The 27790-nt window shown below is 45.1% G+C and overlaps 1 protein-coding gene across 1 annotated transcript in view; it reads right to left on the bottom strand.

Annotated features, from left to right (window-relative positions):
* Window positions 1-27790, bottom strand: part of RFX7 (regulatory factor X7) — a 445260-nt gene that overhangs the window by 135023 nt on the left and 282447 nt on the right. The window lies entirely within an intron of this gene.

The following is a 27790-nucleotide window of genomic DNA, read 5'->3' on the forward strand; positions in this document are numbered from 1 at the left end:
TCGGACTTCAGTCGATAATTAACCCCAGCAGGAGGTATGCATGTGTTGAATTGCGGCCAAGATATGGTCATACAATCCTCACGGAAAACAGACCAGAGACCAGAGCCACAGCGGCTCACCAGCTCAGCCAAAAACACGAAGCACCACCCTCGACTCCGCACTGGGCTTCACCTCTGGTGTTATGCATTGTTACCATCAAACTGAGTCTCACTTCCTCTTACTATTCTTCGTCCCACAGACCTTCCTCTACCCCTTTCCCTTTCCCTTTGGGACGCGCGGGACCTTCCCAGAACCAATGATCTGGGCTCTTGCAATAATGGCATCCATCAACCACTGTTCCTCTTCTGTATGCTGAAGGAGCACTTACCTAACTCCCCCTTTACATTCCTCTCAACATTGCTCTTCATCTTGATATACCTCTCCCACTGCCTCGTTCTGGAAATGCTTGCTGCATTAAGGCTTTTGTATTTAAATCTTTGAATTTTCAGTCCTTTCCACCCTTTTCTTTTGTATGCCTATTTGCATAATATCTGGCCATAGCCACAGGCTGCATGGGCCATGTTGATTTATATGTTTGTATGTCATTTTTCAAGTGTGGGAGCAGTCTTTCCACAAAGTGTGAACAAAAGGCTTTTTGCCCTTCTATGGTACCTAGATCCATACCATTGTAAGAGGAGGAAAAAATCTATTCTATCGACTCGCCTTCATCCTCCCTACAGGTCGTTAATTTATCCAAGTTCATTTGTTTCTGGGGCGCTATTTGCTCAATTATTTTGATAACAGTCCCAGGTAGAGCCATTATGTCCTAATGCAATTAGCCTGCTTCCCCTCTAAAATTCACTACTTCCTTCTTCTCCAAAACCTCCCACTTGATTCGGTTTCCTACACTGTCTCCATACCTCGTGCGGTAATCTGCACGAAAAAGGTTGGTCCATATCCCCTAATGTTAACAGGCCTGTGTGTATAATTTTGTTAGTTTGATTATATCACTGTTCAGGGTCCTGTCTGATGTCAGGATGGTCCGGCCTAAACCACAGACCCTCCCTCATAGGGGCCTGATGAGTGGAGACGGGGGCTTTTGCGAGCCACTCAAGTAAGATTCTAACTCTCTGTTCACGCCCCAATTCATTTAGGTTAAAGGTCTTGCTCTTGCAGTCTAGGTCCTCATACTGGTCAGGCAAAGGCCACTCTTCAAGAGACCGCTTATGACTGCCATTATGTTTTTTATGTTTCTCGAAACTTAGTTCAGATAACAATGAGTTTTCATGACTTTAGAGGCAAGGGCTGGTCCCTTCATTCCTGTCCTAATCCATTCTTCCAACCATGATTCAATGTGTGCCTGAGTTTCTGGAAGAACGGGACTCCGACTAGGGGGTCCCTTGTCATCTTCACCAATTGTGTCTATCTTATCCTCCATATTATATGGAGGTGGAAGAGGTTGTGTTTAGTCAATATATGTTCCAACACAGGCTCTGCTTCTGAATACTAGGAGGGTGCAGAAGGATCTGTCTGAGGCATATAGATGACATGAGCTTTTTTCTCGTGCATGAGCATTTCTCTGTCATCCTGTTCCTAGTCCTCTTAACTTCTGTTGATTGTATACTCTAGCCTTATCTTTTTCAGACTGTGGCCCCCTTTTTGCTGTCGTTCCCTCATTGCTTTCTGCCTGGCGTAATCTTACCATTTTTGATAAGTCTCCCACTGAAGTAATCCAATTTCCTTTGGTCTCTTTGCTGACAACCTTTCCCTTAGGTACCCTAATTTTTTTAAGTCAAAAGTGCCATGCTCTGGAATTTGTGATTTAGAATTGTCAGCAGTATATTGGTGCCATTCCTTCAAAATACCACCCCCAGTCCTTTTTTTTTACCATTAATTCGAATCCCAGAGAACCTTCTGGGAGAGTCGGAACATGCTGTTCAAGTTTAAGCGTTTTCTACACTCACAACATTTGGTGCTTGCATTACCCATCGATACACCGGTGATCACAAGGTTGCAATATGTCTAGATTCACTTAAAACAGTGGTCCCCAAATATTGCAAAACTAAAGAAATATATAGCATGTATTCATAAAATGTTTCAATCAGCACCAATCTCACTGGTTATTCTGTAGTTTTCCCTTCCATTCACTCAGTCCAGTCTGTGCCGGTGACTCTAAAGCAAAATGCTGTTCCAGGCGGGGACTTTGGCAGAGGACAAAGCGATGCATCAGGCAATCTGGCGAGGTCAGACGTAGACCGTGGATGCAGGAAAACACAGTCCACTACATGGAGTGCACTTCATGGTCGTTCGTCATCTGTCACCCTTTCTCAACCACAGTACATAGTCCGTCTGGATGTACTGCCGACCAAGTCCCATCTGAGGGGGCCATTTGCTAAAAGGTGCAAATTGGACTAAGGCTGTGAGCCCATCCTAAGGGGTTTTCCTGCCTGGAATATATACCAAGAATGAGTCACCTTCGCAGAATAACAGATACATTTATTAGCATCAAACAAAGCACTTGAGCGGAGAGAGGCAACAACATATGTTTTGCTAGTGCTCTCTGACTTACATACAATTGTCCGCTGTTTAAATATAGTTTTTTTCACCTGCTTTAGCATGACACGTAAACAATACAGGGTCCTTAACAGATAAATCAATGGTAGGGTGAACAGAAAGTTTGGTGAGTAATTGTAGCGGAGAACAGATAAAGACACACAGAGGGAGACTCAGTATGTGTTCCTTCCTATCCTTAGCCTGAGTTCAGGGGTAAGTCACCACCTGCTGGTATTTGTGCGTGCTATCTTGACCGCATTGTATTTCTCAGCTGCCAGCCTTTCAATGGGAAAGAGCAGTGCCTGCAGTTTGGCACCCAAAAATCATTTGGGACTTTGCTGTTGTGAACCATGGGCAAAACTGGCATGTAACATATTCACTAGAAGGAGAACGTGTGTTCATTTAATGTACATTTCCACAATAGGTCCCTGCTCCAGAGGATGGCTCCCTTCCCCTGGATTCCTCTTGGTTCTCTTAAGATTTACATTCAAAAGTTCCTTGTGCCTTTCTTGGCCCACATCAATATATCTGAAGTTTCACATTCAATAGTTCCTTATGCTTTTCTTGGCCCACAACGATGTTGATGTAAAAACCTTCTTTTGACTTTGCAAATGTATCTCTCTTAAATATTTGGTTCATACAATCCTTTCTTAGTCCTGATGTTCATTCTCAGGACCTCTTCGGTTGAACAAAACAATCCTACACTTGTATTAAACAACACAGCTCTGGTGGCCTGGTGTACTCTCTTGCCAGGTCTTCCTATGTTCACACTCTTGTGATGGTTGCCTGGTGTACTCCCCTGCCAGGGTGTTAGGGAGAATTCTCTGTTTAGGCTGAATTTCCTAACATGGTGAGTCCTCCAGCAGCTTTGCTGGATTTCTGGAGTTTGTTTGTTTCTCCTGACAAGAGTGAGACTCTTTTTCCCCACTCTTGGACATGATTTATGGTGTTCCTTTGACTGTCAATGTGTTTTATGGGCTATGGGGTCCTTTGCTCCATAGGGTCTCATGTGTTTTTACTATGTGTGTTACACAGCACCCTCCGTGCAGTGACACAGGGTTGTCATAGTGACACCCCACCATAGACTCCATACCCTGGGACTGACTACTGTCTCCCAGGGCATGTAAAGTCACCATTGGCTTTACTAGTCCCAAATTATGAACAAATTATGAACAGAAACCAGTACAAACCATCATATTGTGGACGTACTGGTCGGGGCAATTCGATTGCCCCGGGGTCTGTTAGTCGAGGGGGCACGTCTCCGTCCCCCCTGATCGAGTTTCGGCTGGTGGCAGTGGATACTACTTTTTATATTCGACCGCGAATATATCCCTATGGGATTTTCCCATTGTTGGAGGATACCAACTTTCATTATTTAATTCTCATAGCCTCGAACATACCGCCGGTTTATTTATTGAATATTAATTCGCCGGTTGGTATTTTTTGCCAGGACTCGATTCTAAAATGGCGGTTGTGTTCTCTTCTGTGACTCCAACCCAAGTCGAGCCCTTTGTTCCACTTTTGGCGGGCTTCTCCACAGAAGCCTCCAAACGTGGTGCCACTCTGTCTGGGTGCCACAGGGGGTGTGGGAGGGGGTTTAGGCACCCTGGACCGAGTTACCTTGGTAACTCAAGTCGCACTCTTGTGTGATTGGCCCAAGTGGTGAGCTGGCCGGCTCACCACTTAGCATGTTTGATTGACAGCTAGGCTGAGTGAATGGGGGTGTGCTGCATAAAAGCAGGGCTTTGGGGACTGGAACTTCAGAAGTCGCCACAGGACCTGAGAATCCGACGAGGGAGAAGCTGAGCCGACCTGCTACGACGACACCACCGGTGGAGCCCTGCGGAACCGACTCACCACTTGCCGACGACAGAGAAGATCTCCCTGCTGGAGAGTCTTCTTCCCCTGACTGGTGGGCACAACCAGTTTACCTTCTTTTCCTCGCATCCCAGGACGTCTTGTGGTCGAATTGCCTGTGCCAAGCACCCCGGCAACCGGATAGCCACTTACCACTGGACCGCAAACCAAAGGACTGCTCCTTTTAACTGAGAACTCCGCGGCTGGTTTCTTCCCTGGCAGTGCAACGGACTCCTGTCTTCCTACCCGACGAGATCCTCTCTTCCCCCGGACGAAGCACCGACTTGAATCCGCTGCCAGGAACAACTGCCCCCGCTGGAGTATTCTCACCACTTTAAGGTACCGTGTCCGCCAGGCCTCCCTTTCTAGAGATTGCTACAAGGTAATAATAATCCCTTAACCTTCTGGACTGGGCTGGCCGCCTTGACCATCTAACTGGTCCCTTTCATTTGGTCCAAATGTTTCTGAACCTTTGAGACTTTTGTGCACGTTTCAACCGTGTGACCTTGGACACATTGCGTTCTGATCCTCTTAAAGTGGATCCGGCCTTCTGAACTCTAACTTCACGGTTTGACTCTGCCTTCATCTCTTGCTGTGTTCCGGTGAAAGTGTTGGGATCTGTTTCAAATTATACTCTGCTTTTTCTCTCCCTTTTAAAACGAATTATTAGAGTGCCATCTGCGTTAAGCGCTCACCGTTGTCTGAAAATAAGCGGGGCTTTACTTAAGACTTGTCTAATATTCTTTTAAGGGAGTGTATATCTTTTAGTGACCGTGTTTTGAACTGCTTAATATTAGTGCCTGTGTGTTTTATTAGATGTGGTTTTAAATAAATAATTATATCTCTTTTACACCAAGCTCTGGTCAGTGTTTGCTTGTTCTACTGTGTTCTTTTGACCTATTGTGAATACTCTGTATACTGCCTAACTCTTCTTGAGGGAAGTCTGACTGCTCAGTCACAGCTACCAAGTGAATCTGTGTGGTACAGACTGCTACCAAGTGGGTTTACTGCCAAACACCTGTAGTCTTAAATCTTTTGCAGTGGTCCCAGAGGGAACTGCACAGGTTTCTGCCTAACACAGGACTTCTTATATTCACATGGGCTATCTGCCCTTTTCCATAGCCCCACACACTTTGTTGCAAATATGTATTCCGGATATATAATTAGGTCCTGGGTTTTACTTTGTTTGCACAATTTGCATCTATCTGCTTGTAAAGGTTTTGTTTCCAATTTGATTCCCCTTTTAATGTCAAATACATTCTATCATCCTCTCATTTGCTTGTTGTTCATTCACTTAATATGATAGGATATGGCATTTTTAACGCGCCTGTACACAAGTGTTTCAAGGCGCGACTTGCATTTGGCATACCATCCGACACGCCCCTGGGTCGCCACGGTCTTTGGGAAGACTCACCGGTGGTCGTTGGCATTGCTGAATGCTCCCAGAGTCAACCGGAGAAGTCCTTTCCCCCGCTTCCTTCTCGCAACCGCCTCTGCTTGGTTTCTTCAGGTCCGGCGGCTTCAACTTCCAACGGCTGCTTCGCTATGGGTTCCCGTAAGGAAAGACACAACTCTGTAAAAGCTACTAGCAGCTAACAGAGAACCCCAGACAAGGTCCAGTTAATAAAACCAAACCCCAAGCCCAAAATGTTTTTTACTGTGGGGTGGACTCAAGTCTATTCATAAAAAGTAAGGAATAGAACAAGGTTGTGGCTGAAGACAGAAGGATAGAGCGAAACAAAGGTACTATCCCTGCCTGCTGTGCACTCTCAACTAGGTTGCGGTGTTACGCCTGTCTAATAGTGACAGAATAAGAATGAAATTACCACTTCTATGGTGTGTAATGCATTCAACCTTGAGAGTCCCAACCCACTCTCTTCCAGATTGACTTGAATCGGAGGAGACTACCAGTAAAACAAGTGGAAAGGAAAAAGAGAGTTCACCCAGGAAGATAAAGAGGATCAATTTTTCTCTTTACAACAACTCATGTGGCATCTAATGGGATAGACAATGTTTTAATAACCCATTGATTGTCACACTGATCCTAGGTTGCTCAGGTTAAAAATGACACAAATGGACCGGTTTCAGTGGCCTAACTTTGATAAAGCCACATTCATCAGGACAGTCTAAGCTTCCTCACAAGCTGGTGTATTTCATTACTCAAAAACCAGTCTATGAGAAAAAGATTCAAAAACGGTAGATGGCATAGTACACCCTATTCAAAGATTACCTCGGCCATCACTGATGTTTCACAGGTGCATTGTTTCCCAGAGAGAAAACTCGACTGCATAGCTTCAAAGTTAGGCCACTGAAACCGGTCCATTTGTGTCATTGTTAACCTGAGCTAGCTAGGATCAGTGTGACAATCAATGGGTTATTAAAAAATTGTCTATCCCATTAGATGCCACATGAGTTGTTGTAAAGAGAAAAATTGATCTTCTTTATCTTCCTGGGTGAACTCTCTTTTTCCTTTCCCCTTGTTTTACTGGTAGTCTCCTCCGATTCAAGTCAATCTGGAAGAGAGTGGGTTGGGACTCTCAAGGTTGAATGCATTACACACCATAGAAGTGGTAATTTCATTCTTATTCTGTCACTATTAGACAGGCGTTGTAACACCGCAACCTAGTTGAGAGTGCACAGCAGGCAGGGATAGTACCTTTGTTTCGCTCTATCCTTCTGTCTTCAGCCACAACCTTGTTCTATTCCTTACTTTTTATGAATAGACTGGAGTCCACCCCACAGTAAAAAACTTTTTGGGCTTGGTTTTATTAACTGGACCTTGTCTGGGGTTCTCTGTTAGCTGCTAGTAGCTTTTACACAGTTGTGTGTTGCCTAATCTTTTTGTGTAAACATTATCTACTAAGGGCAATACCTCTAATTTGTAGAAACTGCCCCATTGTTTGGTTATAATTCCCATAAGGAAAGGCTGCTCTTGATCACCTGTGAACGCCCAGGAGTGCCTGCCGGCTCCTGGCGTTCGCACGGCGTGTCTTTCTCGCTCTGCAGCCTTTTCCTTCTCCACTGGTGAGCCACCTGGCTCCACCACGCCTGTACTCGCCCTTCAGTATCCTCGAACTCACGGAGAGACACTGTTCTCTCCCGCCAGCAGCGGACACTGATGTTCTGCTTCACTTGCCTTTTAAACTTCCCAGGCACATGTATGTACGAGTACACACTAGAATGTACACTTTGCTTGGGGCTTTCCTCTTTCCACATAGCTAGATTCTTCTTCTTCTTTGTTGTCCCAGTACTTGGGTCTTTCTGCGACATCAAGTCAGGTTTTGGAATTTGTTTGGAAGACTTGAATAGACATTATCAGTAGTCTTAATTGGTGAATGATTCTCGAATGAATGGTAGGTGGAATTGGAGAGAGTGATTTTCCTATTCTTCAAGGGAGAAGGAGTGGGTGTATAACAATAGACCATGAGGGTATTAGATATGGGAGGGTTCTTATCAGGAGAAAATGGGGGATACCATGTCTCATATGGCAAGTCACCTCTACCTCTGTGATCCTCCGTCAAATATCCACCCCTCAGGTTTCAGATCAGATAGCGTCTGCCTCACCCTGGCCACATTAGGGGAGGCTCTACCCATGGAAGCAGCGATGACATTGCTAGATTCATCACAGTACTATCTAGCTAAAATAGACCAAGCAGTGTGGATACCAAAAAAGCGTTCTCTGCGAAAGCAAAGAAACCCAAGTGAGACAGGCAAACTGTTGCCAGAAGTGAGGAACATGAACAAAAAGGCATGTTAATATCAAGAGGTAGGTTGTTTTTGGTCAGAGAAGAGCCAGTACCACCCGAGACGGATAGTATCATACTTGCCAACCCTACAGATTTAGGCAGTAGGCTACTGCTTTTGAAGCAGCCCTACCCCCTACAGATTTCAGTGACAGATCCTACTGCTTTTTACACTGGCAAGTAATTTATGTAATTCTAAGGCAGGCTCCAGGACAGAGCATGCAACACATTAATTAGTCCGTCTATACAGTGGACTGGTAGGTGATTACTTTGATTGCACTCAGACCAATCCACTGACAAGACACCTGCGTGACTCTGTCCTGCACTCTTGTCGGTACAACACTTAGGTGAACCAGCAGTGAAAGCAAGTGGCAGAGTAACACCATCACACAGCATTTGCCAACAATTTGGTGTTAGCATTCAGAATTATACATTTTTAAGATTTCAACATCTTTCCATGTTGTGCTGTTTGTATGTTTTGTATTTTCCTGTGACATCATTGTTACGGGAATTATTATTTTTCAAACTTGAAAAATCCTACATCATTTTGGTCACAGAATGTTGGCAAGTATGTAGTATGGCCAACAGAGACCAAGGCAGATGCAGATTGCTGGCCTTTTAGCTAAGCAGCCAAGAGAAAAAAATAATAGTTCTGCATTAAGAGGCAATGACGAGTGTGCAAACTAAGCCGGGGGTTACTATCTATGGATTGATTTAGTAGCTTGAAATACTAGCCATATACCAATTTCATAATAACCTCGCTAGAAACAATGAATACCTTGTCACATGATGGGAAGGAACTGAAAGGTGTGGAGTGAAAAAATCTATTTTCTTCCGCTGCAAAAAAAGATCAATTTTGAAAGACTACTCGGAGACTGCTAACTAAAGAATACCAGAGAAAATAATGCTTATTCTAAAGTGAGTAACAGAGTTGGAAAATAGTCTGCCAAGCTCCTTATATCTAGACCATATCTGCCTTGCTGCTTGATGCCTTGTCCTTTTGACCACAGGTAATTGAGGGCTGCATGCTACATTTTTTGCCAGTCCCAATCTTAGTGTGAGCCACTGAATTGCCCTTTATGATTAGGAATTTACCATTGGGATATATTTCAAAATATTTGGTTGTGGTATTGCTTGCCCAAGCTTTATACAAGTCAGTTCTCCAACTTTGAAAAAGTATTTTGCATACTGAACTTGCACCACTAAGTAAAACACTTTTGGATCAGAAAAAGACAGCCACCTTATTCAAATGGTTATGTCTAGGTACTCCAGTCTATCAGCCCATATTTGCCATTCTAAGATTGACTTAAGGCACTTTAAAGCAATTTTGGGTAAACATAGTAGCGCATGAAAAGAGCAATCTAACAATGTAGTTTGAATGGACATGGGGAAGAACGGACAATTGCATATTGATAGAAATCTGCCTGGTTTCATTGAAAACCTGCAGTGAATTGTAACAGTTTTTCCAGCAGGAAGGTTCATGTGAACTGACAGTTCCTTCCAAATCTTGCGATTAAAGTCTGTGTGAAACCAAAAAACAGTGATGGGTGGAAGTTTTTGAATTAATCTGAACCACTGGTCTGGGCAACCTTCCACGCCACCGTTTTTAACCTATCTGCACCATTGCAAAAGGGGCCCAGACAAATGCAAATCAGTCAGGTACTGCCACCAATGGCAGGCTGAATAATGATGGTCTGGAGGGTTGCCCAGTGCAATGCCAGAGGTTAGGATTCAATCCAAACCTTCCAGTCATCACCTCTTTTGTTTTGCATAAGTTAACGCGAGTAGGACGGGTATGCCCAGTCATGGGTCCCGAGCCTGCTGGGCCTAGAGACCCAAGCGTTTCCTCACTGATGACACCCAAGAAGGCCAAGACATGTCTGAGGATGCTTATGGTCTCGTGCTGAAGGGACGTGATTTAGCAATTCGAGCTGTACTTCCCCTTTTGCGGTGGCACCAAGCCTGATTTGCATATGGTTTTTCTCCTTCTGTAATGGCATGGCAGGCTGAAGAACAATGGTCTGGGGGGTTGCCCAGAGCAATGCCAGTGGTTAGGATTAATTCCGAACATTCCAGCTATCACCTTTCTTGTTTTGATTCAAGCCGGTGACCATGTAATTGGCCAAAAATGTCACCCTTTGTCATGGCTAAATACTCTAAACATTCAATGCGTTTATACAGGCACGGCTCTATTAAATTAAGCTGTAAACAAAGTGCTCGTAATTTTCTCCCTACGTTTAGAAGGGCTCTGCAGCATAAGGGAGTTCGGAAGACATATTTCCCTACTGACTGAAGGTTGCCATGGAAGCTAGGTAATCACTCTCTAAGGGGAAGGGTCCGACGTTCAACATGTCTGCGGCAGGGTCACGAGACCATCGCTACTTAGTCCCGCCTCCACGAACAATCCTTGATTCTGAATTAGCATTTGTTGCTTGCCCCTGAAGTTACGAACTTTCTTGGTTTTTGCTACCTTGCCCTTCGGTAAACAGCCCGTATCAGTTTTGTTGCTTTTATTTTCATTGCCATCTGCCTCTGCTTTGTCTACTTACCTACAAACTGTTTTTCTGGTTAATTCTGGCTCACCTCCTCCTGGTGTTTACCTGTTCTACGACCCTACAAAACAACCTTTTCTTTTGCTTCATCCACGACTACCTTCATTGACCTGCACAGCTACGACGTGGAGTGTTATCCGGACTCTCTCATTGCTTTTTCCACTGATACCTTCATTGACATACACGGCTATGACGCGGAGTGTTAACCGGACCCCTCTTTGCTTTTTCCACGGATACGTTCATTGACATACATGGCTACGACGCGGAGTGTTCACCGGATTTCTTTTCTCTGGGCTACGCTCACAGACCTCTACGGCTAAGAATTGGACTGCAACTTGGACTTCTAATCTATTGTTCACGGCTACGTTCAGCATTTCGTCGCACACATGGACTAGAGACTCCCGGTATTGTGTGTTTTACGCGTTCCGTGTTTTGTTGGGACACTTTTGGAGGACTTGTTAGGCGTACTCGTTTCGTCAGGAATAGTCTGTTTGGAACTGTTCTCACAACCACAAACTTTGCCTCATTCTAGCGGTATTTTTTAGAAAAACAAAACCCTCCTGTTAAGACTTTTCCCTGGTTTCCTTGTCCATCTACACTTCTGTTATTCTTCTGATAGTGACTACTATTGTGCTTCCATTTTAGAGTCATATGATCACTGTGCACTTTTCAGAATATAGGAACTTTTGAGTTATCCACTATCATTGCACAGGCTATTGATTCATTTGCTCCTGCCATTGTTTAAAACCCAGTTTATTGTCAATTAGTACTAATCTTGAGTACTTTCCTTAGCAGCCATCTATGTCTAGGAGCTACCCAATCTTTCAATTAATAGATCCTTCTGCATGTTAAATATTTACATCCAGAGGGTTACATTAGTGGGAATAATTATTCTTCTTCACAACGAGGTCAAGATTTGGAAGGAGAATTCATCACCCTTCCCAGGGTGAGAAGCTAAGGAGACGTTTCGAACTTTGCTCCAAAGCATGGCCCCTGAGCACAGAGCGGACTGCGCTTGTGGCTGTGAAGGGACACTAATCTGATTTAAATTCGGCTGCCCTTCCTGGCAGGCTGCCAGTCCCCATCTGGGACCCTGTTCTCTCTTCTTAGATCTCACCAGTGTCCAAAGTCTCAGTCCACCCATTACGAGTCTGATGGTTGGGTTAGATTGTCTACCTGTTTTGATCTATGGGCACCTTACCTCTTCTAAGGTGGCAACCAGAGGGTGGCGACCTTTGCACTCTAGCACCAGGCCTGCCAGTAAAGTCAGAGGAACTTGAATCTTTCTCCTCTCTGTTATCGGCTCGAGTAGTGTTCTATGCTGCAAGGTGGCTGCAGAGATGCCCTGAAACAATTGTATACGAGACCCATAGAAAGCCATTTGGCCGCCTTCAGATACTTCTCCTTAAATAAAAATAATTGAGGCTAAAACAGAATCTCTCTCATTGTGACTATTCTCTTTCCTCCAGTACACCAACTCGGTAAGCCCTGTCCAAATCTATGTTACTCTTGCGCCCCTCCGGCAGCATTGATTTAAATAGATGTTGCAGTAGGGCTCGGAGGTCATTCTCCTCTATTCTTTCCTTTATGAACTTAAGCTAGATATTCACACGACACAGTCTATTCTTGAGGTCCTCACACTTGAGCATTAGATTCTCCATTAAGCTATGTGGGAAATTCAGGTCAGCCTGTGCATCTGCAAACTTTGTTTTTTTAAAAAGAGTTTGCAGTCAAACAAAACTGTCCCACAGTGATTCCATAAAGTGACAATACTTGTTCCAGTTGTCAAGCATAGGTCAATCCCGCTAATGTAACTGCCTCATAGCAAAAAATTATTTTTAAAGAGATGGGGTTGTGGCCAAATGCGCCAACTGGTTTGCTGTTTTTTTATAGAAATAAATGACAGGTGTCTTTCACTGTTTTTCTGTCAATTTTATTTTTCTATGTCAAGTTAAACCATTTGTCAAATTTGTCAATTTATTCAGTTCTCTCTATTAAGCTCTCTCAACACTTGTTTCACCACTTCTTGCAGTGGCCCATCAGGAGACATGTCTACAAAACATTGAGTGTAAATAAAAGAAAAGCAAGCACCATAATGTTATGTTAACGGTACTTATATAGCGCACCGTCACCAACGGAATTGGTCCCCAGGCGCTCTGGAGGATCTGTAAATGAGACGGTGGGATGGGTTAGTAAGGTGGAGAGGGAGTAGGATAGTGAGAGGAGTGGTGTACTGTTGGCAGCTTCAACTCAGTAGATACCGGGTGCTGAGCTTTGGTGCGAGTATTGGATCGGTGTCAGTCCGCGTGTGCTCTTGGTGCGACGTATGTGTTGTTGCAGTGTGGTGAAGTACGTGCAGCTTGTTGTGCGAGAGATGGTTGTGTGAGTTTTTTAAGTAAGCAGAGAGTTTGAGTTTATATTGGTTAGTGGGTTATGGGACATTTAACATGCAAGCATTCACAGTTCTGTCTAAGCGTATCACTTGCTGACCTACATAATTCATTCTTAGTATGGCGGTCAATAATCTTCACAATATTATCTAGATACTGCACAGGCTAATGTTCATAATTCTATCTAAGTGTGGGACATGCTAACACCCACTACCCTGTCTAGATACGGCGCAGGCTAATGTTCTCAACTCTAAGTGAGGCACATGCTAACATACAAGTTCCATCTAGGTGTGGCCTATGCTAACATTCACAATTCTGTTTAGAAGCGACGCAAGCCCAAGTTAGGAATTACGTCTAAGTGTGCCACATGCTAACATTCATCGTTTGTTATTCATTGGCATTAAATATCCTAAGTTGAGTTGTATGTACTACTCACCCTGTAGTTCATTTTTATTGTATAAGTACTACTCTCAATCAATGATTTCACACTATTGGTCATTTACCATAAATCTTCAGGCCAATAGTCAAGTGTACCCAAAAGAGAAAGTAAAAAGATAAAGAATAAAGTAATAATGGTGTTCATTGTGTGGGAGGCAATATATAATCCTAAGGATTCCTTAATGCTTTAGAGAGTCCAGAATAAGAGTAAAAGGAAGAGAGAATTGTTTAACTTACCAATGTTATTTTTGTTTCTTGGCCCACTATGCGCCAGTCACGTCCTGATGTCTCCAATATGAGGCATGGGACTAGCCTGCCAACGTTATTATTTATACTGGAACGGGAGCCGTAGCATGGGATGTCATGTGTCAGAATGTGGTGACGTGCTTTAACGCTATGACATCATCACGTTGCGTGATGCGGCCATTTTGCATGAATGTTTTGATTCAATGGGTTATCTTTAGGTGTGATAACCAATTTCCATGAGGGGAGGGCCTTATTTAAAGAGGCATAGTTAATTTCGGAAAATACTGGTACCTGGTAATCTCACACTTGGAAGCGTGATATTATTGTAATGTGTGGGGGGCTGTCTCCCCCAACCCCTCACAGTGCCATGTTCTGCCGGTTGGGGATGAGCCTGTCTGAGCTTCACTATTTAGCAGCCATTGCCTGCTGCTGCCAGCCACGCCACCCCTGCGACATAGATCTGCCAATGAATTGCTAACTAGACAGATAATCGCAGTGAAAGACCTCCATGGATGGAAAGGCCTAGGGTAACCTGACTGCGCTCCTTGAGGATTGCAACCTTATTGATTCCTGTAAGCTTGCACACCCTTAGGAAATGGACGTCAACTACTTGCTGCCCATCCATTAATCCTACTGCAGAACTCACTATTTGTTTCTATCCATGGGCCTTAACGCTACATGGGACAGACAGGCATCCTCTCTGGGGCTATGCCATACCACAACCCTGTTAAACTTACACTAGACCTAATAGGCATGAAATCAAGCTCTCAGGGGTAAAGACTGGATTAAATGACACATCAAGTTGTAATCACAGGGATACACTTAAGGGTCTGATATCCTAATAGCCATGGCATCCTACATGAAGTGCATTGGAAGGGTTACTCACTAATAAAATGAATTTGGACAACAGAAGCACAACATAAATTAAACCCTAATAGGCTCTCCTGCAGGATGACATTAATCAAAGATCAATTCAATACTCTAAGGACCAACACAGCGGAGAGATCCTAAATAATGGTCAAACCAATCAAATGTTCTATGAACAGGGAAACAAAATAAGGAGGCTCCATGGCTAACAAGATAAAGTCTCAAGGACCTTTAGTCTGTGGGTTTGGCTATATTTGTTAGTGATCTAGTTTCCTATTTTTATCTTCCTCGATATTGCCCAAAAGCTGTATTGATATTCTTCACTATGCCATGAAACTGTGAGGTTTTTAAGGCACTCATGGCGGACTGTGCCAGCCTGAAAATCCCTTTATCTGGGACAGAGGCTTCACAGGGGTTTGCAGTCTCTTCTGCAGGGTGCAGCATATCTCCCAGTTTTGGTGCCGAAATACCAGGTCAGTGAGCGCCCCAATGCTTTTTCTATATTCTGGTCTGTGGGCCAGCCCACTCCCTTGTGGTGCATCAAGGGAGACAAGAGTTCATTGGTGAGAGACTGCACTGAAACATTCTTGTGGAAAACCTACCAATACTCTCTGGGACTCCCGGTGCAGGTCTCTGATCATTTGCCCTACACTAGTGGCAAGCATGACTCCTCTTCCCTGTCGGGGAGCTGTTGGGCAATGTAGTCTGTTGTAGCAGGGGCAGCTGAAGGTAGGGACCTGGGATCAGGAAATTAATTGAGCAGTCTCTCTGAGTGGGGCATCGGCTCTCCAATCATTGTCTCCAATCATGCTCTCGGCCCACATCCAGTAGCGGCCGTTCAACCGAGTCGCTGGTGTCTTACTCCTCTCATACCAGAGTGTGGGGATTTCCTCCAAATCGCCACAACACAAACAAATGCAAGAGAGGCAATGTCAAGTCTCTTAACTGCACTAAGCAAATGGAAGTGTTCCATGTAAACTCAAGCAGTGCCCAAGAAAGAAGGTGGTGTAACCCCCACCCTCTGACTTACATTCTCACCAATCTAGAATTACCCAGATTATCTAATCAAGCTAGATGGAATTTAGGCCACTGAAAAATATGGGGGGACTTTGGTCAGTTGCTCCTCAGGGAGCAATCCTGTGAACATATTTTCCTCTAACTCTTGGGGCCTGCTTACTGCCTTTTTTGATGACTATAGAGCTGTGCACGATGGATCCTTCAAAAGAGTAAATCCTGTGGCGAAATAGAAGGAGCTAGTCTAGAGATTCACAATTTAAGGGTGTTTGAAATAGAGAGAAAATGCCGATCTATCCCTATTGCGATGAGGGCTGTTCCTAAGGGTGCTTGTCAACTGGCCAAATCAAAATAGTCCTCGGTCTGAAACCTTATCTCGATCTGGCCCTACCCCTTCTAGGAAAAACTTAACACATAAATTAGCCAGAGCAGTAGCCCTACCTACTTGGGTTGCTCCCAGGTGCTGTTGATAAGTCTATCGTGGGTTTTCCATAATTAAAGTACGGTTTTCAGTCCCCTGTTCAGGTTCCTTAAAACAAACGTCAAGTCTTTATACAAATTCACTGGTTCCAGTGCCCAAAAAAGATTCCCTTAGTGGGATTCCACAAACTTGGACATTTGTCTTTCAAACTGCCCTTGATTTATGGATTGAATAATTGAACCCTCTAGATGCCATGTTTTCCAGGTGTGGAAAAAGTTTACTTAATTGTCTAGAGCTCCCCAAAGTCTACTCAGCAGGGTCTCCCTTGGGCATCTGCCTGTGTCCAGCACACTGGCTTCTTTGGCTCACGTAACCCTTTTGGCTTGTCCAGCTTTTTCTCTCACTCTTTGGTTAAGCTCCTTTTTGCTTTAGGGTTTGCTTAACTCAGGGACAAAAGCGTCTGTCCCTCTCCCTGGCTTTACCTTCTCAGGAGCACTCGCTTCATTTTGCTGCTCGGCAGTCGCTATACTTCTCACACAGAGACCAGGTATTTGGGTTCCCCGTTGCAGCCCGTCTCAGCATTGCTTAATTGTAATTGTTTATTTATAGAGCGCTTATACACATGTGAAGTGCTTCAAGCTTAACAGGCCCCACCAGAGCTGCTGTGTGGTCATGCCACCAGGTGAGACAGTCTCTCTGGTGTCTCTGTCTCTGGTTCGGATTGGCGGCCCTTCACAACGCCAGCCTTCCAGCGACTTTCTCTCATTCTGCTCTTGATCCATGCTACTGCTGGCTGCACTGTGTAGTTCGGCTCTGCCCCTCCAGGACGTCTCTTGTAACTCCCATTAGATGGTAGTATTAGCTTTCTGTGGTGTATTATAAAAAATTAGTATCTTGGCATAATTTGATGTAAAAAAAAAAGACATGCTTAGGATTTCTCTGGTTGCCAAGGTCAGTAGGTTTAGGGATCTGCATATTCCAGGATATATCACTGTCTTCTCTCTTTCTTGCAATAGGCACTTGCCACTGGTTGCACTTGGGAACCTGCACTCCAGGTTCCAGAATGCAATGTGTGTTTCTTTCTCACGATGTTCATTTATTACTGCTGTGAGCTTGGGGCCCTGAATACAATGTGCTTAGGAACTCCTCATATGTTCTAGAGTTCTGCACATTACTTTTTGTGGGTGGTTCCATGTTGTTGTGGAACACCACTTGTTTGGAGCTCTTCGGTCGAATTGCTTCCTGATTAGGGTTCCGTGTTGTTGAGAACCCTTGAATCACTCGTGGCTCTCCACCTCCCTGGTGGTTCCTCTCAGGTGCGACTACTTCAGAGTCGTCTCCTTCGATCCGCCTGTCACTTCTTTCTGGTTCTACTGTACGCCTTGGGTGGAAGCATCCTGGGCCTTCATTTGAGCTCGGATATTTCCTCTTTGTTGGGTGAAATGGGCCCAGTGCCAGACATCTGAAAAGTTGAGCAATGCCTTTCCAGCCTCATGCTTTGGCAGGCCGGGAAACCTCCTTCTGAGCCCCATGGCTGCAGTGTCTTAGTACTCACATTCCTTCCAGCAAGTTCTCCCTGTTGATATCATTCTTTTGCATCTCTAGCTTTGTCATAAACTGCTCACGACTTATAGACATGACCAAAAGACTTTGGGAGGTCTGCTCTGACAGGTAAGGGGGCACTTCCACACTTTTCTTAACTGTACTTTTTCTTTTTTAGCTCAGAAGGATCAAATGTTGAATTATCCCTACTGGCATTTACACCTGTGATCTCAAGCTACAAAGATCACTACAGTAAGCCCTAGACAAGCTAAACTTCTATATCAGTACTGTCTCTGTCTTTCAACTTATCATAAATCAACTTTCTGAACAGATAATTCCCTTCACAAAACGTGTTACCTTCTGGTAACGCTGGACCTCAGCCATGAAATGGAAGGCCTTAGCTCTGCAAAAAAGTCCCGGGGTCAGCGTTTGAAATCCAGCATCTGCGATATTCACAGGAGAACTTATGGGATGGTTGAAGGCCATCTCCCTTTCCTTAACAACATTCAGTACCGCCTCCTGCATAATCATGGGGAGGGGAGATTATCTACAAAGTGTGATATTTTGTGCTAGGTCTTCCAGTTATATTGGTTGTAAATGGCCATGGCCTTTGATTCTAGGTTGGTCAAGGATTTGGTCACAGACAAATTTCAAAGGTTTAAGAAGTCATAAAAATAATCTGCTATACCAGTGGAAGATATGATATGATATGGCATTCTGGCACTGTCAGCCCAGGTGTGTGCCCAGGTGTGTACCCATATACTTTGAACTACTTTCAGAGGCAGTCATCCAGCTTGAACCGAGTCACCATAACTGTGCTAAAATAAAAGACCCGATATCTAGCCAGGAAAATAAGGCATGTAAGCCTTCTTTAAATGAGATTTCCATTGACGGTTATACTTGAATTCAACATGCTTTCCAGCCATACAACTGGTCTTTTCTTTGGTGTTCGGATAGGACATTTGCTCAGTAGACATGTAAATACACATCAGTTCAGATAAAGACGGCACCTTCTTTTCATTCGAAGAAAGACTGAACTATTAACATAGATACACTACATGAACAGCTCTTCTGTGTTCACACACGTGGTAGTGAATTATTTGCTGTCCCAGGGAAGTAAAGTTAAACAAGACAGAGAAAGACATTTAATGGACATCAAGCAGAGCTGTCTTCCAACATGGGCTGCAGTTCCTTTTGCCACAGGTCTCAGCGTGAGCTTTTCGTTTGTGCGGTTTTAAGGAAAGGTTAGCAGCTAGCCTGTTCATTTATAGGCTGTCATTTCATATATTTTAAAAATCACACCTATGAAAGATCTCTGTTGGGGTTTAATGAGTAGCAAGAAGATGGCGCGAGATCTTGTTTGAGAAAAGGAAACGTACATCTGCCTCCCAAACGTGACCCTAAAACTGAAAAATGGCTGATCCAAGGGTAGAAGGAAGGCAAATATATTGTCATTGCTTTTTCATCCAGCCATAAAAGGTTACCTTTAAATCCTAAGCCACCAGGATGGTAAAACAAACCTTGACAAAAAGCATACAAATTAAGTGCGGTTTGAGGTTTCCAGGAGCACAAATGAAGAATGAGGGCAGGGAATCCGACTGTTGGGTTTGTCAGAACACTTCATAAGATCTTAAAAATGAAAACAAACGCCTTGAGTTTTTTTTTTTAATACAATTTTTATTGGTTTTCAAACGAACATTACATTTAACAATCAACAATAAACCAACAATTCCCACAGTACTTGTATATTATATTCCATAACACGGATATGTGCTTGATGTCTACTGTTTTCTTTATCCCTCCCTCCCACAAGCCTACCTCGCTCAATTCCCTTGTTCCTTATTCATTGGAGGCATTTCCTCGTCCTTATCTTCAGGAGATTCTATACTCAAGCTCCCTTGGGTGGGGCCCCAAAGTGTGGCCACTAGATGTTTCCAGGCTGTTAGGGTTTCCGTTTCTTCCTCACCCCCTCTGTTAGCTGCCACACTCCATACAACTGTTTCAGCTTCGGACCATTTACAGAGATCGGCCCACCAGACCTCCGCCCTGGGTCTGTTGGGTGCCTTCCACCCCATGGCTATCCTGCGCTTGGCCATTATGTAGGCCATCTTTCTGAGTTTGCCTACATATTTCAATTGGCGTGGCCTGGGGAACCCTGTCACCATACATGCCCATATCGAGTCTATATTCAGATTAATCTCTCTCTCGTTCAGTCTTTGGGCCACCTCTCCCCAATACCTTCTTATTTCAGGGCATGCCCAGAACATGTGTATCAGCTCGGCATTCTCCTCCCGACATTTAGGAAATGTTTGTGGTTCTGCGCCTTTAAATCGTGAAATTCTTAGAGGGGTCATGAATACTCAATTGGTTATATACAGTTGTAGCCTCTCATTTCTGGACACTTTTTTGTGATACCCCTGTACCCTCTCCCATAGCCCATCCATCATTGGTTCTCCGGCTTCCTCCTCCCATTCCTGTCTTAGCTGTGTCACCTCTCATCAGTAGTTCATATATCCAGGAGACCTTGTGTCCTTCCGAGATGTCATACAGTGTTTCAATGGCTATGTCTGGTTGTTCCTCTAGCGTTATTTCGGACCATGTCTCCTTCCCCTTTCGTACTAGTCTGGTATAGGTTATATGTTGTCCCAGATGGAACCCTGTTTCCTCTACCAGCGCATCATATCCCTTTACCCCCCCCTCCTGCCATATATCGCCCGTCGTTGCAATCCCTACAGACTCCGCATGCATACGGATCAATTTCCTTAGTTGGGTGTCTCCTCCGTTTAGTGTCACTAGCGGCATTTGCGGTGAATATGGGGCCGGAATATTTATGGACTGGCACATTTTACGCCACACTTGCCACCCCAATGCCAGCGTACCAGAGCTCTTCCTTGTTTCACATTTAGGGAGCCAGATCCACTCTCTCAGGAAGTACGGGGCACATTTGTGTTCCAACAGCCTGGACTCTGCTGTAGAGTCTTCAGCTAACCATTCAGTTATGTATCTCAGTTGGCTGGCCAGGTAATAAATCTCAAAATTGTTTATGCCTCCCTTGTCGTATGTGTTTTGCAATTTCCATAGGGCTATCCTGTTCCTTGTGTTTGCCCATAAAAATGTTCTGCATTTGCCTTGCAGTTTAGTAAAGAAGCGCCTCGGTATAATGTATGGTATGTTCCCAACGAGGTGCAGTAATCTGGGCAATACCACCATCTTCAATAGTGCCGCCCTCCCCATCATGGCTAGGGGGAGATTGGTCCAGAACTTCATACTATTAACAACTTTCGTTAGGGCTTTTTCGTGTGTTATTTATATGTTCTGCCTCTGTTGTAAGGTAAATATCGATCCCCAGGTATCTAAAGGTATCTATCACCCAGCGTACTAGCAGTACTGGTAGCTTGTTGTGTGGGACCCCTATATACCATACTAGGGGGAATATACAGGACTTTTTAGGGTCTACCGTGATACCCGAGAGCGATGCAAAATGCTCGAGCACCTCGAGGATATGTTGCAGGTTTTCTTCCGGGCACCTCAGATATAGTAGCATGTCATCTGCATACAGCAATATTAAGTGTGGTCCCCCCCTTGTATAAATCCCTACTTCCTCATATTGTTGTCTCAGGTATATCGCCAAAGGTTCCAACGCTAGGATGTACAACATCGGGGACCAAGGGCATCCCTGTCTTGTGCCTCTACTAAGCTGCATCTTTCCGAAATGAACGCTCCCGTTCTAACTCTGGCCAATAGTGAGCTATATAGTAATTCCGCCCATTTCAGGTACCCTGATCCCATTCCATTTTCTTTTGGAGTTGCCAACAGCCATGGCCATCTGACCGAGTCAAAGGCCTTTACTGCATCCAATAACACTATAGCTAATTCGCCAGAGGCCCCCTCGGACTGCTCTATGACGTGATGTAACCTTCTAAGGTTATTGGATTTACTTCTATGTGGGACATTTCCAGTCTGATCGGGGTGCATCAACCTACCAATAACCCCTTTCATCCTGTTTGCCACCACGGCCATGAGGATTTTTCTGTCCTGGTTCAGCATTGACAACGGTCTGTACGATCCGCAATCTGTGCCTGGCTTGTTGGGTTTGAGGAGTGGGATAATGATCACTTCTCTGAGAGATTCTGGCAGTTTTCCCACCTCGTAAGCTTCATTTAGCATTGCTACCAGTGGGGGAAGTTCTTGTACGTTTTATAGAATTCACTAGGGGGGCCATCTGTGCCCGGAGCATTGCTAGTTGGTATCTGCTCCACCATCGCTTCCAATTCTTCTAGTGTGAATGGGGCTTCTAAATTTTCTCATTCTTCGGCACTTATTTTCGGTAAACCAATATCTTCTAAGGTGTCTGTTATTTCTTTTTCATTCCCTGACACAGTATCGCTATACAATTGCTTATAGAATTCGAAAAACCCTTTATTCACGCCTTCTTGGGTATCCAATATTTGTCCACCCTCTCCCTGTATCTCTCTGATCGTGGGCCTAGGGATCTCGCTTTTATATAACCATGCCAGTAATCTTCCTGGTTTGTCCCCCTCAGCATGTTGCTGCTCCGTATTTTTTATAGTTTAAGTTACACAATCTCTCCCAATATTCCATGCATTCCTGCTGTAGTCGGGGGATGTTATTGGCATCTTGCTGGGAATGGTTCCCATTATTTGATAATATCTCTAGTTTCTCCTCCGCGTTCTGATGTTGTAGTAGTAGACCTTGTAGTCTCTTGGATTTGGCTATAGCTGCTCCTCTAACCACCACTTTAAAAGCCTCCCACAGAGTCCCAGTTGACTTTACACTTCCCGTGTTAATTCGGAAGTATTCCGTTATTTAGTTTCTAAGGTCTTCTCTAAAGACCATGTCCTTTAAAGCCTCCACTCCAAGTCTCCAAGTCTCCAAGTCTCCAAGTGGGGATCCTGGCTCTAGGGGTTGCGTATTGCCATGCCAAGGTCAGTGGCGAGTGGTCCGAAAGGACTCTCGTTCTATATTCTGGATTGACAATTTCTCGGGTGATCTCTGGTGACAAATATGTAATCCAACCGCGTGTACAAATTTTGAGGGACCGAGTAATGTGAGTAGTGCCTGTCATGTGCGTGGCACAGCATCCACGTGCCTTCTAGTTGGAGATCTCGCAGTAGCGTTCTTAGGGCTTTGGCGGCCAGGGCGGGTCTATCTTATTTCGTATCTGATCTGTCGACTGTTAGATCCAATGTAAAGTCACCACCCCAAATAACTGTGCAATCGAGGTACGGGCTAATTTTGCTGTATAGGGTCCTAAAGAGGGTCACTGTGTCCTGGTTCGGGGCATATCTATTAACTATGCATACTTCTCTATTTTCAATCAGCCCCCTCAGTATTTCCACCCTAAAAAAACTAAATGACAAGTACAAGTCCTTCAATATTGAGACTACGTTTATCACAGTTTCTACCGCAGTGAAAACCCTTGGGGTATACCTTGACGCTACCTTATCAATGGACAGGCAAGTCAGTGCCATCTCATCCTCAGCTGCACTCACAACAAAAATCATAAACGCAGTAAAACATCACCTATCACTGACCAACTGCCTCAACATCGCCAGAGCCACCATTGCCGCAAAACTTGACTACTGCAACATCCTGCTCCTAGGCACCTCCGCTAAAAATATTAAACTCCAAACGGCTAAAAACAATGCCCACAGAGCAGCCCTCAGCATCTCTAGGAGTGAACACATCTCACAGGCAAGAAAAGATGCCCACTGGCTCCCTATCAAAGAACGCATAACATTTAAAGCCCTCACGATCACTCACAAATGCATTGCCCAAACAGCCCCTGCCTATCTGACTGAAAGAATACACCTTGCTCTAACCCACAGGCCAAGAAGGGATCTATACTCCCACCTATTATAAGCCTGGAACGCACTCCCGCCCAACCTACGCCACAAAGAATTCCTCACAGCTTTCAAAAAGGTGCTAAAAACGAATCTATTTAACTAACCACTCCTACAATGCCTAACCAGTTCTACTACGTAAAGTTATTTCCCAAATCTGTATATGTAATGTACCTGTACAAAGTGAATATGCGGTAACAGCGCCACAATGCCTCTGGGCAGTTGGGCGCTTTATAAATCCAAATAAATAAATAAATAAATAAATTCTCCCGTCAGCCTCAGTCGTGGAGTGTAACAACTGAAATGTAACATGTGGCGCCACCCAAGTGGCCACCCCCCCAGCATAGGTTGAATACGTTGCGCCTATAAGGGTGCCCTTCCACATCTTTTTTAGGACTTCTAGTTTCTCTTTAGTGAGGTGCGTTTCTTGTATCAGTGCAATATCCATCTTCTGTCTTTTTAGGTACATCATGGCTTTATTTCTCTTTATAACTATTCAGCCCCCTAACATTCCAGGTCATTATCTTCAAGTCTCCCATGTCTTATCCATATCCTGTCCCTCCCCCCTCTCCTCCCTTTATCAATTTTTGCCTTGGATATGCGCTTCTGTAGGCTTGTTCCCAAACTATTAACGCCTCAACTCCCAAAACTCCCTTCCCTCCCCCTGACAAAACCAAATCCCTCAACTCCCTTCCTCCCCCCTCCCTGTCCATCCCCAACTGCTGCCCAGCTCCATCCCTGGATCTCAGGCGCTCCCGCATTTAGTCCTATCTCGGCTAGCTGATATTAGGAACTCCGCAGGGCGGTTACCTTACTACCGGCAACCTAACTAACTAAACTCCTGGTGTGTAGAAGTTGGTCCGCTATGTCCTGCATTGTGCTCAAGAAGCTGCGCGCACAAATCTTCTTTTATCAAGCACCAACTACTGTACTGCTGCTTTGTGCTCTAGTCCCAATGTTTTAAGTAATACAGCATCTTAGCTTCCGGAAGCAGTGCTTCACTTGTCCATTCCGTCCACCTTCTGTAGGCCAGTCTCATCTGGGCAGCTTTGACCATCTAGCCTAGTCGCTTCTTCTGGCGTCTCGAAAAAAAGGGCCTTGTTTTTGTGGAGCACCTTCAGCTTTGCAGGGTACATCAACATGTACTTGTAGCCCGCATCTCGCAGCCTCTTCTTGATGGACCCATAGTTCAATTGTTTCCTCTGCACCAGAAGCGTATATTCTGGGTACGCTGTGATGGATGCAGCCGACCTGTGTATCGTGCCTCCTTTTCGATAGTTCAGGATCTTAACAATGATCGGCCTTGGAGCGGCTCCCGTTGGTGGTCTCCTCGTGAGAGCCCTATGCACCCTCTCCACTGCGAATCCCTGAGTGAGAGCTCCTCCTTGTATTTCCTGTAGCAGCATGGTCTCTATATAGTCCGTGGGATTTTGGCCTTCCTCACCTTCCGGAAGCCCAACAATGCGTTTATTATTCCTGCGGGCCCATCCTTCAGCTTCCTCAGCTCTGCTTTCCAAATTGTCTACTTCCTGACGCAGTATGTGGATCTCCGAAGCATGCAATTTACAGGCCGCGGTGTTTGAGCTTGTCTCTTTTTCCAGTTCACCTGTGCGTTCCGTCACCTTCCTGACATCTTGTCTCAGGATGTTCACGTCTTCCTGTGCCGCTCCAATTTTAAGATTCAGTGATGTTTTAAGATCTGCCATAGCTGCTTCCAATTTGGTCTCCCAGGCTGACTTCAGGTCTGCAATTGTATCCAGGATCAGCTGATTGTCTCGCTCCGGCATAGTGTCTGGTTGTTGATTTTTGTCCTTCTTGCTGGACCCCTCCATTGCATGGGACGTTTTGGCGTAATCTTCTGACGTGGCTTGTTTGCCTTTTTATTTCTGAGGTTTGGAAGCGATTATGGCTCTCCCTTATACTCTGGATTGCCGCAATCGGGTTTTTGGATATCTCGCCTAACAGGGATTGGGTCAATGAGGCCTTCTTACACGCTGACAGGAGTCTTCTCAGCCGGTTTTGGTTCTTTCCACGTGTGTCCTGCGTGGCCTTGTGCTTTCCTTTGCATATGGAGCCAAGTGCATTTGGCAACGGAGTCGAGCACTTCTCATCCTCTCTTCCGGCATGTGCTCATTCTACTAGTCCTCTAGTCACATATCCTTTCGTTACTGCAGTTGTGCACTGCATACCCCTTGCAGACCTTTGCTTCGGGGTGCTGAGCTCGGTACCCTGTGTCGACTCTCCACTACCTTTGAGCTGGGTGCTCTCATGTGAGCGTATGTCTGCTCTTTTGGCGTGGCTGGGGGGCCGTGTTCTTATATCCGTTAAGTCCATATCATGCAGGGAGATTGCGTGGGCTTTGGTGAACTATTCACGCAGCTGTCTTGTAACAAAGGGCCCCACTCGTTCTGCGTGCGTGCCTCCCTTTATTTCGTTTGGTTTGCCACGGGCAATTGTTATTACAGGGCGCTATTGTGGTGCGCCCTGTACTATGTGTTTAATCTGGTGCGTTACCGTCACCTCCTCTTCCTTAGCGGTGTCACTGCGGCTGCTGTGTTCCCAACATTTGTGTCAGCCACTTTATGTTTGTGGTGGCTTGTACTCCCTATGCCGTCACCAGAGGCGTATGGCCGCTATTCTCATTGCTGTTCATTCACTGCATTGTTCCCCATTACTTCCTTACCGTCAGCGGGGGCCTCTGCATGTCATGGGGCTGCAACAGTAATGCGCTTTATTTCTCGCGCAACAGCAGCTGTGACTTGTTGTGTCCACTCGTTTCCAGCCACTCGCCTGCCGGGGCCTCCGCTTCCTCATTCAGCATCAGATGCTACTCTGTTGTGCTCCCTCGTTTTCGGCCACTCGCACACTGGGGCCGTGGCCGCAAAACACTCTGTTTCCCCACGCAGCTTCCCTTGCTACTTTGTTGCGTTCGCCCATTTGCTGCCGTTCACGTATTACTGAGGCCGCTTTATCACAGGTCCTCCTTTGTGTTATGTTGTTAGCCACTTCGATTGTTCCAGCCAGGGCTTACTTCTGTACTCTGGCAGCCGACCCTGGTCCCCCGCAGCTCACGGGGGTCCCATGTCACACCAGTCGTGTGTTTATGCCCTGCTACAGCTAACTTGTCCTCCACCTTAGGGAGCGCACTTCCTGCAGCCCGGGTTTCCGTACCAGTTTCCCTTACAGTGTTCCTTTGTTCTACTTCATCTGCCGCCGGCCATTTTGTTTTCGTCTTTGTCAGGGTTTGCTCAAATCTTCCGATATCTAGCCTGCAGTCCCCTTCCGTCTCTGGAGGTCCAGATTTTCTCCATATGTGCCCCTGTGTTTCCGATGCCAATGCCTGTTTTTTTGGTGCTGGAGCGCACATCGAAAGCGCGCTTTTTTCGCTCGGATCTTCAAGGATCAGCAGGAGCGACGCAGAGACACGTCTCACTCCATGGCCTCTTGGCCACGCCCCCACATGAACACCTTGAGTTATCATCATCTACATAGATTAACTGCATTGTACAGGTAAGTTCACAGCTTATCTTGACATCCAACCATTTCCCGACCCAATTTTGCGAAGACTAAAACAAAGCACATTATAGACTACAGTCTATGGAGTGACCATTATGAAGTGTGTTTTGTAAGCTATTCCGACAGTTGGGAGCTTTCAAGTTTGCGCAGTGGGGCTGAGCTAAAGGGGGGTGTTTGACTAGTACCTTAAAAGGTTTAGCAAAATCTTGGCAGAAGTAAGGTCACAATGCGGAGGGCATTGCAGTGAAAGGTCCTTGGTGAAAATACACCATCTTTGAGATGCAGTAGGAATTTGGGAGATGAGGATTGTTACGTTTTTGTTTTATATGGACCCTAGAGGTGTATAGAGACAAACCACTCAAGGTAAGTGTGAGAAGACCATGAACAGCTTAAGGAAAATAAAAAATAAAGAACCTTTAGATGGACCTGTGGTAAATTGGAAAACCAGTGCATGTAATGACTAATTGATGAAGGGGATTGAGATGTTCGAGCAGGATACTGCTGGGATGTGTGAGGTATTTTTTCAAGAGGCTGGAAGGAATAATTAGAGATGTGGAGGCTGCTGCAGTAGTTCTGTATGCTGAGAACTAGGGCCTCGGTCAGGGTCAGGAGAGATTGCATTTTTACAAAAGGAAAAAAGGTCTTGCTGGCTCTTAGCAGAATGAAGGTCTGGTAACGAGATTTTCGGGGTGGTAAGCAGGCGACATCGGGCAGAAATGGCAGCCAAAGAAATGAAGGTGAAGAGGGTAGAATATATCCTTGAACTGTACTAATTAACACCTGGGTTTGGGTTGAAGGTGACAGGAAA

This window comes from Ambystoma mexicanum, chromosome 11 (assembly GCF_040938575.1).
Source record: "Ambystoma mexicanum isolate Mex_15411 chromosome 11, UKY_AmexF1_1, whole genome shotgun sequence".
NCBI lineage: Eukaryota > Metazoa > Chordata > Amphibia > Caudata > Ambystomatidae > Ambystoma > Ambystoma mexicanum.